General features: G+C 38.8%; 1 protein-coding gene across 7 annotated transcripts in view; it reads right to left on the reverse strand.

Annotated features, from left to right (window-relative positions):
- Nucleotides 1-18,414, reverse strand: part of ELAPOR2 (endosome-lysosome associated apoptosis and autophagy regulator family member 2) — a 251,430-nt gene that overhangs the window by 211,110 nt on the left and 21,906 nt on the right. The window contains exon 1 of one of the 7 annotated variants that reach the window (XM_057304428.1): nucleotides 2,870-3,199. The exons of the other annotated variants lie outside the window; for them this stretch is intronic. The gene's annotated coding sequence lies outside the window, so the exon portion shown is untranslated. Of the gene's footprint in view, nucleotides 1-2,869; nucleotides 3,200-18,414 lie in introns of those variants that run through there. 7 annotated transcript variants of the gene reach the window in all.

Consider the following 18,414-nt stretch of genomic DNA (forward strand, 5'->3'; position numbering starts at 1 on the left):
TAAAAGTGGGATCTAGTCTGAGTGAATCCAACCTATTGGAAAGGAAGTAGTTCAAAGCTAATATGAATAAACAAAATAAAAAGGGTAAAGATAAATATCTATGGAATTTTAGATGCTTTGAGTTAGCATGCAAAGGCTATCATGTCCCAAGACTTAGCACAGAGAAGTCCTATTTACAGCAAATAAGAAATGCACTGATCTAGGCAGTTAAGGTTTATAATCACCCTCCCCTTGGTCATGGGCTGGATTAGTGACTTGCCTCTAACAAATAGAATATGGCAAAAGTGATGGCCTCACATCTGAGATTAGGTTACAGAAAGACAATGGCTTCCATCTTGGATGCTCTCTTATATTCTCTTACACACTGGTTCTGAGGCAAGTCAGCTGACATGTTAAGAGCAGCCCTCTGGAGATGCACAGCTTGGAACTAGAGGTACAGAGCAAAGAACTGACCAACAGCCAGCAAAGAACAGAAGCCCTCGTCCAACATCCCAAGAGGAATTGAATCCTGCTGACAACCACATAAGGGAACTTGGAAGTGTATCCTTCCCAGTCAAGCCTAACATGAGACTGTGGCCCCATCTGACAGCTTAACTGCAACCTCAACAGAGACTCAGAACCAGAGGCACAAGCATCTGACTCAGAGAAATTGTGAGATAATACATGTTTGTTATTTTAAGCAACTAAGTTTTACAAACTAAAATAGAACTCACAGCTATAGCTTAGCATTGGCTCAATGGTTGAAAGAATGTATTTTTAAAGTGTGTAACTCAGAGATTGAGCCTTAGATAAGAGATAAGATCTTGAGACCAAAGGGTAATGATGGCAGAGGACACTGGAAAAGATGTATCTAGTTTCTAAAGACCTCTCAAGTAACCCAGTAAAGTAAGAATTTACTTTTAATTTTGCTTAAAATATATGCCTTTCTTTGTGAAATAAAAACATTTAGTTCTACCTTGGAACCAACTCTTCCGGACTGTACTTTAAAAAAAAAAAAAAAAGAAAAGGCAAACAGGGAAATGGGCAGTTATCAAAGGAAACGAAAAATGAGGAAGAGATCAGAGCTTAGCCTTTAATAGAGATAGTTCCCTGCTTGGGGTTTAGTGAAAAAAAAAAAAAAGTTAAAGATCCACTATAGCACTGATTCTGTATTGCAGTTACTGGTTTATTTGTCTTCTGTGCATACTCTGAGAAATTTGGGTAGAAACTGGGTCTTATTTATATATGTATTCCACCACATTCTTTTCAGAATGTAGAACAGAGTAGGCATTCAACTATTTAGTGAATAAAGAAACCAATGAATAGGTAACTCCAGGGGATTAAGGTTCCTTATATCACAGTATATATGGAATATATGATTACACAGGAAGGGAGTATCTCAATTTAAAAGATAACTTTAAAGAGCTTCTGGTTTCATGTAAGTCGCTGTAAGCCCACTACACCCTAGTTCTCCTGGTGATTATAACTGAAAGTCCTGCAAAAGAATATAAAAAATCAATATTCCAGAACTCTGAAAATGAATAAGAGCAGACATATTAGGGAAGGAAACCAACACTTAAAGAACAACCTATGCAACAGTTTCCCAGCTTAGGCTCAAGGGCAGTCCAGATTCTACTGCGTAGCACACATGGACATGAAACTCTCCAAGAGAAATACTTTCTTTCTCATCACAGGATGAGGTAGTAGCCAGCCTGAGAGTGAGGAAGAAATCTTTATTTTTTTTTTTCTGTCCCAGCCTTCCCCACAGCAAACCCCAGTGAAAGTTGAGGTTTTATAGGCTCCTAAAACCCAGAGAGAAACCCTTATCTCCAGGCAGAAGACGGGTGGAGGGCCTGCTCCCCACACCCCAAAGTGTAAGAGAAACCAAAAGTATTTCTCTCACATTTTTTTTCTTTGTTCCTTTTTTCTCTTGCCCCTATGTCCCAGTTATGGGAAGTGCACAACAGTTGTGGGGAGGCTAAAACTCTAAGAGAAACCGCAGCTTTCCAGCGAGGAGACAGGGATAAAATATCCTTGGAAGATGGGAACTCACAGAGGAGGGAGCTGAAGGAGAAACTCTCCATCTGTGTATCCCTGTGTGAACCCACACAGGTCTTAGGCTCACCCATGAGATGTGCATGTGCAACAGAGACCGAAAACAGCTTAGTGAAGGCTTTACAACCAAACCGCAGTATACAGCCTCAACCAGGTCCCACACCGGCACAGTGGGACATATGTGGGATGGGATCCAAATAGCTGTAAAAACTAAAAATCGAACCACTGCCCACAGAAGACAGGATTTGTAGTTTGAACTTAACCAGGTTGTCTACTAAAACAACAATAAAATCAACATTTTTAAAGGATATTGACAGGACCCAGAGACCTATAATATTCAAAATGTTCAAAATAAAATCCAAAATTACTAGGCATACAAAGAACCAAGAAAATCTAAACAGCTCTTAAGAGAAACTACAAATCATCAGATGGCTGGAAACAGGCAGAAAAGTTAAAGAATGTAGAGGTCTCCTATAAACCTATAATTATGCAAATTTAAGCAGTTTCACAAACCAAGAACCATGAGATGACTAATTTTGGAAAAGAAAGCCTCTGGGCAAAAAGTAGGACCCCCTAGAAGCCATCAGAACCTTGCAGCGGGCTCTGGGTACACTCACACTCCATCGATGCCTATGGTACAGACTGATGGGGATCCATCCTGTCTCCAGCAATCGTCCACTTGCCAACTTTGTAATCTCGGCAATGTAAGGCTTAAGTAACTCCTTGGTGAGGGTTTCCTAATTCGCAAAATGGAGATAAAATAGCACCTGCCTTAAAGGTACTTAGAGGTACCTGTCGTGCGAATGAAAGCAGTTAAAACACACAAAGCACTTACAGCAGCTCCTGGGCAGACCACAGACTGTGCAGAAAAAGGAGGCAAATGGATGGCATTGCCTGCATGCTCTTGTACTTGCGGCTTTCTTCTCCACCCCCCCGGAGCTCCTCTGGTGCGGTAGGTGCTGCACTAAATGCTTGACAAGCTTCCCTCCCTTTAATCTTCACAAGGCCACTGTGAAAAAGGTGCAATTATTTGTATTTTTCAGATGGGAAAATTGGATTGTGCTGCTTTATATGTGCATGTACTCACAAATATATACCCACACACATCACCAGTCAGGTCACCATTATGTCTTACACTTATTTCTGAGTCTTTCTGATTTGCCAGTCTTTTATACGCCTGACACATCCACTATGTATTGATTTTATAGAATATACCACAAAGGAAAATACCATTTTCCCTTTTAAAAAATCTCTTGGGGGGCGCCTGGGTGGCATAGAGGTTAAGCGTCTGCCTTCGACTCAGGGCGTGATTCCAGCGTTCTGGGATCGAGCCCCACATCAGGCTCCTCCGCTGTGAGCCTGCTTCTTCCTCTCCCACTCCCCCTGCTTGTGTTTCCTCTCTCGCTGGCTGTCTCTGTCTCTGTCGAATAAATAAATAAAATCTTAAAAAAAAAAAAATCTCTTGGGTGGGACCCCATTCTTGCTCCCATATACCACCTACCTCACCACTGATTACTTTTCCCCTTTAAATATGTTATTTTATAGACTTCCATCTGGATCTAGCTCATTTGGCTTTGTGATGGGCACAAAGTACATGTGCAGAAATCTGACCTATGGGGTGTTTCCTGCTCTGGGAGTAGGCATTCTTGGAGGCAATGTGGGAACAGTTTCCAGTAGCCATTTCATGTTGTAATGAAAGAAATGTAGTATTAACAGATCGGACTTTCCCTGGCTCTTGAAAGCAGACCTGACTCCTTTGGAATGTTTTCTTTAAAATAAGTTGATCAATTTTTTTGTACTTAATGCCAATGGCTGTGTCAGCATTGCTGATTTGGAGGCTAATTACATGATTTCATAGCTATTCTGGGAAAACATGAACATACTGGAAATAGAATGAGGGAGGGTATGAGAGTGTTGACCTAAAAATGGAGACAAGCCAAACTGTTAATGACTTCCCTGGTGCTCAGCAGAAATCATCTCTCATGGTGTCTGTTGATATAGTTAGAATCTAGGAATTACAGATTTTCAAGTTACGGATCACTTAACAATTGCCTATAAGAAGTCATCAAAATCTTAGAGGAGAATACAGGCAGCAACCTCTTTGACCTCCGTCACAGCAACTTCTTGCTTGACACGTCTCCAAGAACAAGGGAAACAAAAGCAAAAATGAATTACTGGGAATTCATCAAGATAAAAAGTCTTCGCACAGCAAAGGAAATAGTTGACAACACCAAAAGACAACCTACAGAATGGGAGAAGACATTTGAAGATGTCTTATCAGATAAAGGGCTAGTATCCAAGAGCTATAAAGAACTCATCAAATTCAACACCCAAAAAACAAGTAATTCAGTCAAAAAATGGGCAGAAGACATGAACAGACATTTCTCCAAAGAAGACATACAAATGGACAACAGACACATGAAAAAATGCTCCACATCACTCCTCATCAGGGAAATATAAATCAAAACCACAATGAGGTACCACCTCACACCAGTCAGAATGGCTAAATTAACAAGTCAGGAAACGACAAATGTTGGCAAGGATGCAGAGAAAGGCGAACCCTCTTACACTGCTGGTGGGAATGTAAGCTGGGACGGCCACTCTAAAAAACAGTATGGAGGTGGCTCAAAAAGTTGAAAATAAGCTACCCTATGACCCAGCAATTGCACTACTAGGTATTTACACCAAAGATACAAATGGAATGATCCAAAGGGGCACCTGCACCCCAGTGTTTATAGCAGCAATGTCCACAAGAGCCAAACTGTGTAAATAGCCCAGATGTCCATCAACAGATGAATGGATAAAGAAGGTGTGGTGTATATACATACAAAGAAATACTACTCGGCTATCTAAAAAGAATGAAATCTTGCCATTTGCAACAACGTGGATGGAACTAGAGGGTATTATGCTAAGCGAAATAAGTCAGTCAGAGACAGTTTTCATATGATCCCACTCATATGTGGAATTTAAGAAACAAAACAGGATCATAGGGGAAGAGAGAGAAAAATAAAATAAGACAAAATCAGAGAGGGAGACAAACCATAAGAGACTCTTAACCACAGGAAACAAACTGAGGGTTGCTGGAGAGGAGGTGTGAGGGGGGGTGGGGTAACTGGGTGATGGACATTAAGGAGGGCACATGATGTAATGAGCACTGGGTGTTTTATAAGACTGATGAAATCACTGACCTCTACCTCTGAAACTAATAATATACTAAATGCTAATTAACTGAATTTAAATTTAAAAAATAAATAAATAAAACTTTGTTCATACCCTCAAAAAATAAATTTTAAATTAAGGAAATCGGTTTTATAAATAAGGAGGGCACATGATGTAAAGAGCACCAGGTGTTATATGCAACTGATGAATCACTGAACTCTACCTCTGAAACTAATAATACACTATACGTTAATTAACTGAATTTAAACAAAATTAAATTTAAATTTAAAAAAAGAAGTCCTCCCGTAATTAAAAAAGAAATTAGGTCTACTTCTAAAAATAGTCATTATTCAACAACATTTTATTGACAATTTTTAGCTTGGTCCCTATTTGAAAGAAGTATAGTAAATCCCATGTAAAAAATTACAAAGACACAGTAATCTTTGGAAATCCTTCAAAATTAAATCGGACATAGAGGGGCGCCTGGGTGGCACAGTGGTTAAGCGTCTGCCTTCGGCTCAGGGCGTGGTCCCGGCGTTATGGGATCGAGCCCCACATCAGGCTCCTCCCTATGAGCCTGCTTCTTCCTCTCCCACTCCCCCTGCTTGTGTTCCCTCTCTCGCTGGCTGTCTCTCTCTCTGTCGAATAAATAAATAAAATCTTTAAAAAAAAAAATAAATAAATAAATAAATAAATCGGACATAGAGGTAGAAGTTAGGAAAGATGAGAACAGAACTACTCACAAGGGTTAAGGAACTCAGACCAATCATTTTATGTGGCTCCTTCCCATGTCAATATTTATATACACGTTAAATTAGGTAAAACTGTATTACATGCATTCTTAAAATAATCAAATTCTTGAATCCATTGAACAATCAGTATATTATGAGATAAAAACCTACTCAAATTGGCTTTAGTAATAAAGGAGTCTATGTTATCAAGGACTCAGTTTTCACTCCATCTCTCCTCTCTGCCTTTCGTAACATAGGCTTCATCCTCAGGATCTGTATATATAATGGCCTTCCAGGGAAGCCTCATGGTTTCCCTGCTGGTGACAGTAATACAGATACAATAAAACCAACTTTACATGCTATACCTCAACATTTAGGACAAAAAAGATGTCTTCTCTGCCATTTTCCACAATTGAATTTTTTTCTTTACCTTTCTTTTAACAAGATAGCTCAGCAAGTGCGACCTTAGATATCATTGTTCTGATCTGGTTTTCCACCCATGTCTGAAACAATCACGGTGGTTGGAAGGATGAGATGTACAGATTGGCTTAAGTTAGCATGGCCCACATGTTCCAGAACAGATGTGTTCTACATTCGTGAACCTCCAGACTTCCATTAGCAGACTATTCTCCTCCTTCCCCAATCTTTAGCAATCTACTGGGGGACTTTAAGGACATTCTGACAATGGTCTTCCATTAGGACCAACACCACCCATTTAAAAGATTTTTATAACATTAGACCTCAAAAGAGAAAGGTTTGGTCATTCAAGTTCCACTCTCCCAGGAAATGTCTCTTCTCACATATGAATCACTCATCTCAGGAGCTGGCCCTTCATACCATGGAATCATGGGAGAGACTGTCCTTGTAAGGTCATATTTCCTCCAAAGAAATAGGTTCCTATTGGCTTATCTTTGCATGGCTTTTAGTCTGGACAAAAGGTAAGGAGCTATATTTCTTGATCCAAAGAAAGTCAGGCATGTTCACTTTTACCTTTCTGATAAGTATAACAAAAAAAAAAAAAAAGAGAGAGAGAAAGGAAGGAAGGAAGGAAGGAAGGAAGGAAGGAAGGAAGGAAGGAAGGAAGAAACATGGACAAATCACAAGCATACAACTAAATAAATTTCATTAAATGGACATACTTTATAACCAACATCCAAATCAAGATACAGCACATTACGACCAGCCCAGAAGTCTCCCCTCAAACCCACTGCAGTCACTGAATTCCTACCCACCAAGACTAATCCATACCCTATCTTCTAACACCATAGATTGATTTTTGCCTCTACTGACTTTAAGTCTACTCGTTTCTGCCCAGCCTTTATAGCTCAACATTGCTGTTTTATGTTGTTATAGTTCCTTTCACTCTTACATATATATTGTGAGCAAGAAAAGTGGTGAATTTATCATTTCACTCAGAAAAATAAACAAGATGGATTTTCAAGTTATATAAGCTTCTTTCAAAGATTCAGCATGAGGTTTGATTCCAGAGCCCCTGAAGACTTCCAGGTAGCAAAATGGTAATGAGGACACCAATTCTGATTAGACCCTGGCAAAAATAACATTTAGAAGTGCAGCCAGATACTGTACTAAGTGTGTTATATGGGTTATTTAATCCCCACAACTTTATGATGCTTTATATTTCCTAGATGAAGAAATTGAGGTCTTATGTTACAAAACTTGTCTAAGGTCACAGAGGTAGTCATATTACAACAGTGCAATATTCTGGATATGAATCCAGTGTCTCTGGAGCCCGTGTTCTTAGCCACTAAGCCATGTTCTCCTCTGAGACACCGAATGAAATAATTCACATTATTCAATGTAATGTGTATATCTATCTCCGGTACACTCCAACACTACTTCACATCAATAATAATAAGAAAAAGAAAAATATTTTAGATGACTTCTCCCTACTGTAAAAAATAACGCCTGTAAGTTCAAGGATGATACTTGATTAAATTGATCACCATATTAAGGAATTTATAGACTGGGTTTGCAGCCTATAGTGGACATCTCCCCCTTCTTTCTCCTCTTATAGAACCGCAGTTTTCATTCCAGTTTCTTACCTCTCTCATTCATTCCATATGTTTCATGCATATACAGTGATGGGTTTAAGCCAAACAGCACACCGCATCAGCTGGTCACAGTAATTCATTCTGGGAAGGACCCATGATGCAATTTATATCAATGAAAAAAGAGATGTTTGCTGGAAGCTTTTGGGAAGAGAGCGTCCTTACTTTCCTCCTGAAGCTACCTGAAGAGATACTTTGAATCCTTCTGATCAGTGGGGGTATGTAGATGGTAGGACTACAACTGCAGCTGTTTTTCTATCATAAGGGGAGTCAGCCTGAGGATAGAACCAAGACACAGAAGAAGAAAAAGCCAAGAGAATCACTGATGAGTGAAGAGCCCTGATAAAACCACATGTGGGGGCGCCTGGGTGGCACAGCGGTTAAGCATCTGCCTTCGGCTCAGGGCGTGATTCCAGCGTTATGGGATCGAGCCCCACATCAGGCTCCTCCGTTATGAGCCTGCTTCTTCCTCTCCCACTCCCCCTGCTTGTGTTCCCTCTCTCGCTGGCTGTCTCTATCTCTGTCAAATAAATAAATAAAATCTTTAAAAAATAAATAAATAAATAAAAAATAAAACCACATGCGGAGGGGCATGTGGGTGGCTCAGTTGTTTAAGCATCCGACCCTTGATTTTGGCTCACTTCATGATCTCAGGGTCCTGAGATCAAGCCCAATGTCAGGCTCTGTGCTGTGCATGAAGCCTGTTTAAGATTCTTTCTATTCCCCTCCCCTGCCTTTCTCTCTCTAAAAAAACAAAAACAAAAAATAACCATGTGTAGAGTGTCCCTCAACATTACATAACAAAGTCTCAAGACCACACTACCACACCTACATGATGAGTCTACCCAGCACTTGTATCTTCTTATTTTTTTTTATTTTTATTAGAATTTTATTTATTTATTTATTTATTTATTTATTTGAGAGAGAGAGAGCATGAGGGAGAGGCTGAGCAGAGAGTCTGATGCAGGGCTCAATCCCAGGACCCTGCGATCATGACTTGAGCCAAAGGCAGAGGCTTAACTCACTAAGCCACCCAGGTACCCCTGCAGTTGTAACTTTAACCATAATGCAAGTAAGTGCCCTGCTGGAAAACTAACACTCTCCATTTCTTCTATAATCTTCTTTAAAACATACCTACTGAGACCCTTGTCACACTATACAATCATCGCTAATACTCTCCTTCTTTATGCCCACACACTTCTCTTCCCATCAGTTGAATTATGTTGCCATCAAGTCAGTCCGGTTTGCTCAAACCTGTTTATTCCCGTTGAGCTTATTACTGTAAATACATGACTCAGATGAATATCACAAAAATCAATTAAATATAAGTGAAAAAGGCAAAGTTGTTTTAATAAAAATTAAGTTAAATATTTTAAGAAATGCTAAGTAATAGAATTACACTGTCTCATTCACTTTAGTGACTCAACAAAGGTGGACCTCTAACAACTATTGTCTTTGAATTACAAGTTGAGCAGGCACGCCAAAAGATAGGTGAACAAATCTTAAAAACAGAGGAACTTTCTCACAGTACACTTCACAAGTATTTTCAAGTTTCCATCCCATTTTCAGGAAACAAAACTGAGAATCACAAATGATAACTATTGTGTGTATACATCATGTATAAATGAGATTACAGAACCCCAATCATGAGACCCACGTGAAAAAAAAGTCATAACTCTATTCCAAAAACTTGACAGAAGTATACATATTTATGTTTTAAGTTTGAATTACACATTTAATATATTAATTTTTAAAGAGTCCCTGAAAAAAAAGGAAAAGAAAAAAATTTAAAAGATTCTAGGTTTTAGCCACATTGTTGATTAGCCAACCAATTATACCCTCCCCGCTGTGTCAGGTAAGACTATTTCTGCCGTTGTTCAAAAACAAGTAAAGCTGCACAGTGTACCTGGGTCCCCAGCAAGTACCTTGAGTCCAAGATGAGATGTGGAAACCAAGTGTGGATTATCACAAATAAACCCAAGTTTATACTGAAAATGGTGATACCTTACGGAGTCATACTGTCTTTTATCATCTTATACGCCTAAGAACTGCAGCAATGTCTTTCTCATAATAGGTGATCAAAATATTCTTGTTAAATATTTTTCCTCGAAGCATTCATTCTATTTTTATTAAGACTGTCATTTCAGCAGTAGGACATTGCTAAATGAATGTAAGAATAAATCATTCCCTACTGCCATATCTGAGGGGTCTGAGATTATTCCTTATCACTTTTTTAAAAAACAAAGAACAAGATAAAGTCAACAAAAATATATCCTTCACATTCACTTGTTCATTGTATTCAGCCTCTTTTTTAGTCTTTTGTCTTGCCCAAATAGAATCTTTCTAATGGGCTAATTATTCTAATGTGCTAAATGTTCTAATTTTAATTAATTATCTCACTTGATATTGAACTAGTAAACAGCTACAAATTGATTTGTCTATATTTCCAGGAAAGTCCCATTTAATTTATTTTTATTTTACTCTGAAAGGTAAGAGTACATAAAGATAATGCTACATTTACTGCTATGTACAAATTACTGAAATAAAATGCTTCTTCTTTATTGTTTTTATCATCTATTTTACTTATTTTTTCCAGTAAATTTTGTCCATTAGTTAAATGCTTGAGTTAAAATTTAAAGTTCTGGCATAGATAATTTTCAAAGTAACTAACATAATATTGAATGTAAACGAAATGCCATACCCTTAGGACTGATAGTATACAATGCATGTGTCTGGGGGCAGGCCAGAAAGTGCAGTGGGCAGGCCCTAGCCCAGTTTCTGCCTAGTGAGCTTTCTTGATCCTAGTATAACAAAAATAATTTGTGACAATTTGTTACCACTGAATGACTGCTACTTGACATGGAAAGTTTAACTTTCTCAACATTAAAAAAATTGAAGTCTATCTGTTCTTGCAGTTGTCCCACATGGATTTCTTTCTCGTATTAATGTTTGAGAGTTTCACTTAACTCATTTCTGAGCATAACCTAAATGTATTTTCCCATGTGAGTTGGAATGTGATTCTTTCAAATATCCAAATAATAATCATTAATGATTTAATCCATCAAATACTTTATTTTACACTTAGATTATGGGAAACAGAAGCCCACACAATTTAATCATACTCATAAAATGTCATTGACTAGTACAGCAACATAGCCCCACTAATTACTTCGGCAATCTAGAAACAGCACAGATTATGACACTGAAGAGAGCGAGTGGGTGGTAATCCACATCACAGCCATTAAAACCGTTACACATGTTGATTCAGATGTTTCCATGGAGAAAGGCTGAGATAAAAGGAAATTACCCAGGTTTCTCTTATCAACATGGAGTCAGAAATTTAGCAAAATTCAGAGGAGGTTGCCTAAATTAAATAAATAAACATATTGATTTCCTTTCTCACCTAACTTTGTGAGAGAAAACCCAACCCCCAAACCTAAATAGGAACTACCACAGATCCTTGCTCAGAATATACTTTTAATATCAAGTGGAACAATACATTTTAGGATCTGTTGGGCTGGACAAAACAGAGTGGTATCATCAGAGCCAGCTTCTTTTTACAAGGAAAAAAAGAAGAAGAAAAAGAAGAAGAGCAATTTCAGCCAAACTGGCATCTGAACTCTTTTCTTAAAGTAAATAAATAAATAAAATTACATTAAAATAAAAATTAAAAAGAAACAAAACTTTCAAAGCACACCTGTCAGGAAATCCTTTCTTTTATCTAATTTCCCATGTGGGGTCATAATATCCCTCTGTTTCCTGTTGATACTTTCACCCCAAATTGGAAGCAGGAGGAAACGGTGAAAAGTACATAGGTATTAACATGTCACTAATATTGACACACTTGATCAATCTGAGTTAAATAGGCTAGAAATCTGAAGAAAATGTGCTCACCTACATGGCCATGGTTGGAGGAAAGATGACTAGGGAAGAGGGACGAGCTACACATTCAGCTCCTACCAGGCTGGCATTGCCTTGATAAATCCCTCACAGGCTTGGCTCGAGAGCCTCGAAAGCTCCTGAACCTGATGTCTCAATTCACCACGCAGCATTCCACTAATCCAGCTCACAAAGACTGATATCTAAACTCAATTTCAAGTATATTAATTCACAAAGAAAGGTGTTCACTGCCACTCACTGCTATGGCCCATGCATTCTTTACCTACAGGACCACTGTATGGGCAGCTGAACTATTATCAAAAGGTTTCTTGGTGATCATAACCTCAGAATGAGCAGTGTCAGTTCTATGCTCCCTCCAGGTCAAGGTCTCTTGTCCCTAGGTATAGTCAATCTTTGCCCCTGTGATCTTTCTTTTTCTGAAATTTCAGGGCTAGCCAAGGTCCCCCACCATCTGAATCACACTATTTTCTTTGGTTACTAAATATATTCAATCAGGTTACAGTTCAACGTTACCTGTTGAGCCATCATTCTTTCCCTTTAGAGAAAGATATTGCTATTCTGTCCTGTGATCCTTTTAAACTTTAATTCTCAACAGACAATCTAAAGTCTGACCGAGGAGGAATGGAGTCTTTACCTTCAAATATTCACAACACAGAGTAATCCTGAATTTTAAAAATTCTTCTTTAGTTAGTCTTTCTTCACATGTCTCCAAATTGTCATGTGGGCAAAAGACTGTTTCAAGCAGGAGTGCATCTGTGAGGGAAGGGGAGGTAACTGAGAAGCGTTAATACTCGGGTACTTGGATACAGGAATACCAGTTGATTTTAGCCATAGTCAGTTCCCAGACCAACCTGTCAGAAGCTCAAAAACATCTCTAAAATGAAAGTAAGGATGAGAAAACTAAGATGAGTCAGAAATAAGAGAAGCAAACAGAAATCAAAGTTCAGGAACTATGAGCCCCAGAAGACAGGGTCAGGCAGAAGACAGGGTGCAGGCGGGACCCGGAAGAGTCAAAGGAGAACTGGGGCTGCCTCATTGAACATCCCAGAGGGCACCTTCCATACCCCCATCTGTTACACTTTGGCCATACACATGCATAGCATCTTCAAAGTTTCTAGATCCCAGATCTCAGGACTAAGGAGAGCCAAGGGAACTGAAAGGGGAGGGCAGAGCAGGCAGGACAGAACATGTAAGGCCTCTGCACTAAGAAGACTTTAAAAAATTAAAATACTGTGTCTCGGGGAGCTTTTCTAGAGTTCTGGCAAGGTAGGAAACACATTCTTTAAGTAGGACTGGTTGATGACAGCAAATTGAAACAAGCTACACATCCTGTTGAAGTGGGGAGGGGTAGTTGGGGAAAAGGTCAAATCCCAAGAAGTGTTGTTTCCAAGTTGCACACCTGATGGAGGATGATGTTTCCGAACATATCCAATACAGCCAGATGCACCATTGACAAAAAGCTTGGGTGGCCAAGAAATATTTGCGAAATGAGTAGAGGGTGTTCCCCTGGTGGGAATTTAAATTCTCAATAATTTCTAACGATTCGCATATAAAAGGTTAATCTGTTTTTTTTTTTTAATATGGAATCTCTTCCTGTGAAATGAACATTCTGTGGAACATGCATTAGGAACAGGCAATTACTGTCATATGAAATAGCTATTTAATTCTCCCTCAGGATTGATAGTACATTTAGGTTGAGAAATACTGTATTCCTAACCAAACAAGATGAGAGAAAAAGAGATCAGGGAAGGTCAGGGAATGGTTTAGGCTGCTGGAACTAAGCCTCAACTATAATGACTTAAACCTATTAGGTCTCAATCTCTCTCACAAGCACACACACACACACACACACACACACACACACAAACATATTCTGGAACTACACAGTCTACGAATGCTATGTGGTCCTACAAAGTCATGAAGAACTTAAACTCTTTCTATTCTGCCATTCTTAACTCATGGCTTCCATGCTCAAACTTACATTAACAGTTGCCAAGCAAGATAAGGCATAAAATCCTCTCTGCTGAACTGAGTCAGCCCCCCACTAAATTTTTTAATTTAATTTTTTAATTAAATTTTTTAAATTTACATACAGTGAAATGCACAAATCTTACATGTACAGTTCAATGGGCACACTGTAGAACCAATAGCCCAATGAAGAGATAAAATATTTCCATAATGGCAGCCAATTACTTTCAGTTCCCACTCAATTCCATTCCATATAGGCAGCCACCATTCTGGTCAATTGCTATAGGTTAGTTTTGCATGTTCTTGAAGTTCATATAAATGGATTTATACAGAGCGTTCTTGGCTGTATCTGGATTCTTTCATTCAACATGATGATTTTGAGATTTACCCAGGTGATAGCATGTATCATTTGTTCTTTCTTTCCCTTCTTAAAAAATGTTTGCTATGCAGTATTTTATTGTATGAATGCACCACCATTTTCATGCACTCTCCTGTTGGGAGATATTTGTGCTATTTCCAGCTTTGAGCTTTTATGAATAAAGCTGCATAACTATTCTTATATGCGTCTCTTTCTGAAGACATGTATAAATTTCTATCCACTGAGAGACCTGGAAACAGCAACATCCCAATAGTTACAATTACACCTAGTACCCAGTTCTTGATTTCTAAATACCATCCTGCACTAAATATCACCATAGGAAATATACACAAAAGTAATCACGGGTGACGATACATCACATTAGCAACTTACTCTCAAATGGCTTAGGGAAAAAAATTGACTATACTGTACTGCCAACTATTCCTTAATTTGAGATTGCTTCTATTTTGCATAAAAAATAAAACCAGGGAGAAAATCCTATATACACAGATTATATTTAAGTCTTCAGAACACCATGAATAAAAAAAGTTTCTGGTGGAAATTAACCTGCCCAAGGACAGGTAAGAGTAAATGACAGAAGATAACATTAAATAAGAGATGCAAACTTCTGGCCCAGATTTATAAAGATTGTTCCCTGCAGGAGACAACTATTACGTTATTTTGGGTCACTTTAAATTGTCCAGTCTTCATCTCAAAAATTTCAGATGTTTCTGTCTTCAAAGTTGAGTTTGAATTCAGTTTCTGATTCTATTCTCATTGTGCTGCTCAAAGAAGGCACATAGAGATCTTTGATCTCTTTTGGTATAGGTCATCTAAATCTAGTTCTCCAGTGGTGGTGGGGAGAAGCAAGGGAAAATAACAGATGAAAAGTAAGAAAGGTTATTCTTTTTCTTCAATGTAATTCTGTCTCTGCTTTTCAGAACACTATTCCTACTTTCCATTTCTTCCCCAGTGAAAACCCAAAGTGACACATGTACCAAAATATTTTGGTAATGTAGAGTATGGTGGAAGAGAGAACCATCAAATTTCCTTCCTCCCAACCTAAGAAAATATAATGATACAACCCATATATCATTATATAACTTTTTCACATATTGTAAGAAGTCATTCTCATTATGACTTTTCATGTGAATATTTAAAGTGCCAGCGTTTCCAGTACTCTCTGATGCAATATGTAAGCTCACGCTTCTAATTTAATATCCTTCCATTTTTGTCAACAGCTCATCTAAGTACTGACAACTCAAACAGGCAGCATATGCTTTTCATTCATTCTTGTCCCAAATAATTATTTGAGCAAGCAATTATTGGTTGCTAATTTACCATTTGTCAAAAGATATTTTTATTCATTCATTTAACTGTCAAATCCCTTGTTTGGGGCTCATATTGAGATACTGCAACATGGGATAAGTACCCTTTGGATTCACGAAACTAAATCTCCATCTTTCTCCCTCCCTCTTTCACAGTCCTCTACCTCTGCAGGACACTTTATTATCTCCTCCTGTTGCATTCTGTTGCATCCCTGCTCAACTGTAAAAACCCTATGCACCTTCAAACTTTTCTAGAAGTATTTTTTGGTTATAATAACATAGTCAACATCTGGCTTTTCCCTGATGATAGCTTCAACCTTGAAATCTGCTATAGCAGAATAATTCTTCTTATTCTCTCCAATTCAAAAGAAAGAGGGTTAAGCCTTAACTTAATGCCCACCACCCTTCAGTTGTCCTCATGCAAACTTCTCTTTCTGCCTCCCATGCCTTATGCAATCTGCTCCTGATATTTGTGCAGCCCAGGCAATATCGGCCTATGTTGACAGGGGCATGCCAACTCAAAGAGCTCCTAGTCATCAAAGCTGAAACAACTTGAGCAAGAAAATAAAGATTAGTATTAAATTACAACCCAGAGTGTATGATAAATGTTCATGAGTCCATACTGATACATATAAACTATTGAATAAATTACAGTTGACCCTTGAATAATATAGGTTTGAACTGCATGGGTCCACTTACATGTGGATTTTTCTTTCATAAATACAGTACAGTACTGCAAAAGTACTTTTTTCTTATGATCTTCTTAATAATATTTTCTTTTCTCTAGCTTACTTTACTATAAAAAATACAATATATAATACATATAACATGCAAAATATGTGTTAACCAATTATTTATGTTATCGGTCAATAGTAGGCTATTAGTAGCTAAGTGTCTGGGGAGTCAAAAGAAATACATGGATCTTCAATTGTGCACCCCTAACCCCCACATTGTTTAAGGGTCAACTAGAATAAATGGGGAAGAAGAAATAAATCTCCCATGTAGAGTATAATTCCAAATAATTTATGTAGACACTCTACCCTCAAGAAGGGGGAGAATAATGATCTACTCCTTATGTGTGGTTTGAGCATGGTAACTTCCTTCCAGAGTATGTGGGGGAGGGGGGTGTCACAGGACAGAAACTTTACAGTAGAGAGGCCTGATAAAAACTACCTTAACCAAATGATCAAGATTCACATTAACAGTGCAAAGCAGTGTACCTCTGATATGATATGATGAAACTGGCACTTTACCTTTGTGATCTTCCTTCCAAAAACCCATAATCTGAATCTAATCACGAGAAAAACATCAGACAAATTCCAAAAGAGGGGTACCCTACAAAATACCTAATCAGTACTCCTCAAAACAATCTAGGTCATTAAAAACAAGAAAAGTCCAAGAAAATATCATAACCAAAAGAAGTCTAAGAACACATGACAACTAAACGTAATATGGCATCCTGGGATGGGATCTTGCAACAGGAGAAGGACATTAGGTAAAGTCTAATAAAAAATCTAGAGTCTGCAGGGAAGATGGAAGAGTAGGAGGATCCTAAGCTCACCTCGTCCCACAGGTATAACTAGATGACACTCCTATCAGCTTAAATAACCCCCCAAACCACCTGCAAACTGGCAGAACAAACTCCACAACTAAGGGTAGAGAAGAGGCAACATCAAAGACAGTAGGAAGGAAGCTATCTAGGTGGCTCAGTTGGTTAGGCATCTTGATTTCAGCTCAGGTCTTGATCTCAGGATCGTGAGTTCAAAAGCCCTGTGTTGGGCTCTGCTCTTTGCATGAAGCTGCTTAAATTTTTAAAAAATATATATATATATTTTTAATTTAAAGAATTAAAAAGAAGGTAGGAAGGATAAAGATCTGGTCTGGGGGCAAAATGGACCAGGGCCATCAGTAGTGGATAGGGAGCCCGTGGCATGAAAAAGACAAAAAAGAGACTTTCACACTGGGGAACCCAACAAATGAAGAGGATGAATCCCCTTAACATTTGCTTTTGAAAGCGAAAGGGGCCACATTTTGTGAGTTCTTACAACAAGCAGGACTTAAAGCCTGGAACTTTAAAAATAGATGAGCTGAGGGCACCTGTCTGGCTCAGTCAGTAGAACATGCAACTCTTGATCTTGGGGTCGTGAGTTCCTGCCCCATGTTGGGTGTAGAGCTTACTCTAAAAAAAAAAAAAAAAAAAAAAAAAAAAATTTCTGGGCTCAACTCTAGGAGAGCTTTAGGAAGTAGAGTCCCCACCCTTAAGACGCAGCACCACAAACAAGCTGAGCGGATACAGCTTAGAACTGGCAGCTTGAAAAATGCCCGCAGAAGACGGGAGCGAAAGTGATTTGTTCAGTTCAGAGCATGGCCCCGAGAGACAGGGATCTCAAGGAGACCCCTCCTGGAACAAAGGAGCAGGAGGCTCCATTTCCCTCCCCCACCCCCCTTCCCGTGCTTGCCTCGGTGCCAGTGCTGCGGGCCCATGCCCCAGAGGAGCAGTGCAAACCCTGCTAACACCACATCTCCCAGCCCACATGTCTTGCAGGACCTCAGTTCCAGCAGCAGCAGGGGCAGGTCTCATTTCACAAGCAGACAACCACACACTCGACTTCTGCTGGCAACCAAACACTGCCCACAATAGGCAAAGAGAACCTCTGCAGACAACCAGACTGAAGGAAAAAGAGGTCAAGAATCAGCAGAGAACACACGCGACACACATAGTAGACATTCCCTGAGGCTCTATCCAGCAAGGCTATCATCCAGAATAGGAGAGGTAAAGAGTTTCTCAGACAAATAAAAACTAAAGAAGTTCAAGACCATTAACCCAGGCCTATAACAAATATTAAAGGGGACGCTTTGAGTGGAAA

The sequence above is a fragment of the Ursus arctos genome, unplaced genomic scaffold, assembly GCF_023065955.2.
Source record: "Ursus arctos isolate Adak ecotype North America unplaced genomic scaffold, UrsArc2.0 scaffold_3, whole genome shotgun sequence".
Taxonomy (NCBI): domain Eukaryota; kingdom Metazoa; phylum Chordata; class Mammalia; order Carnivora; family Ursidae; genus Ursus; species Ursus arctos.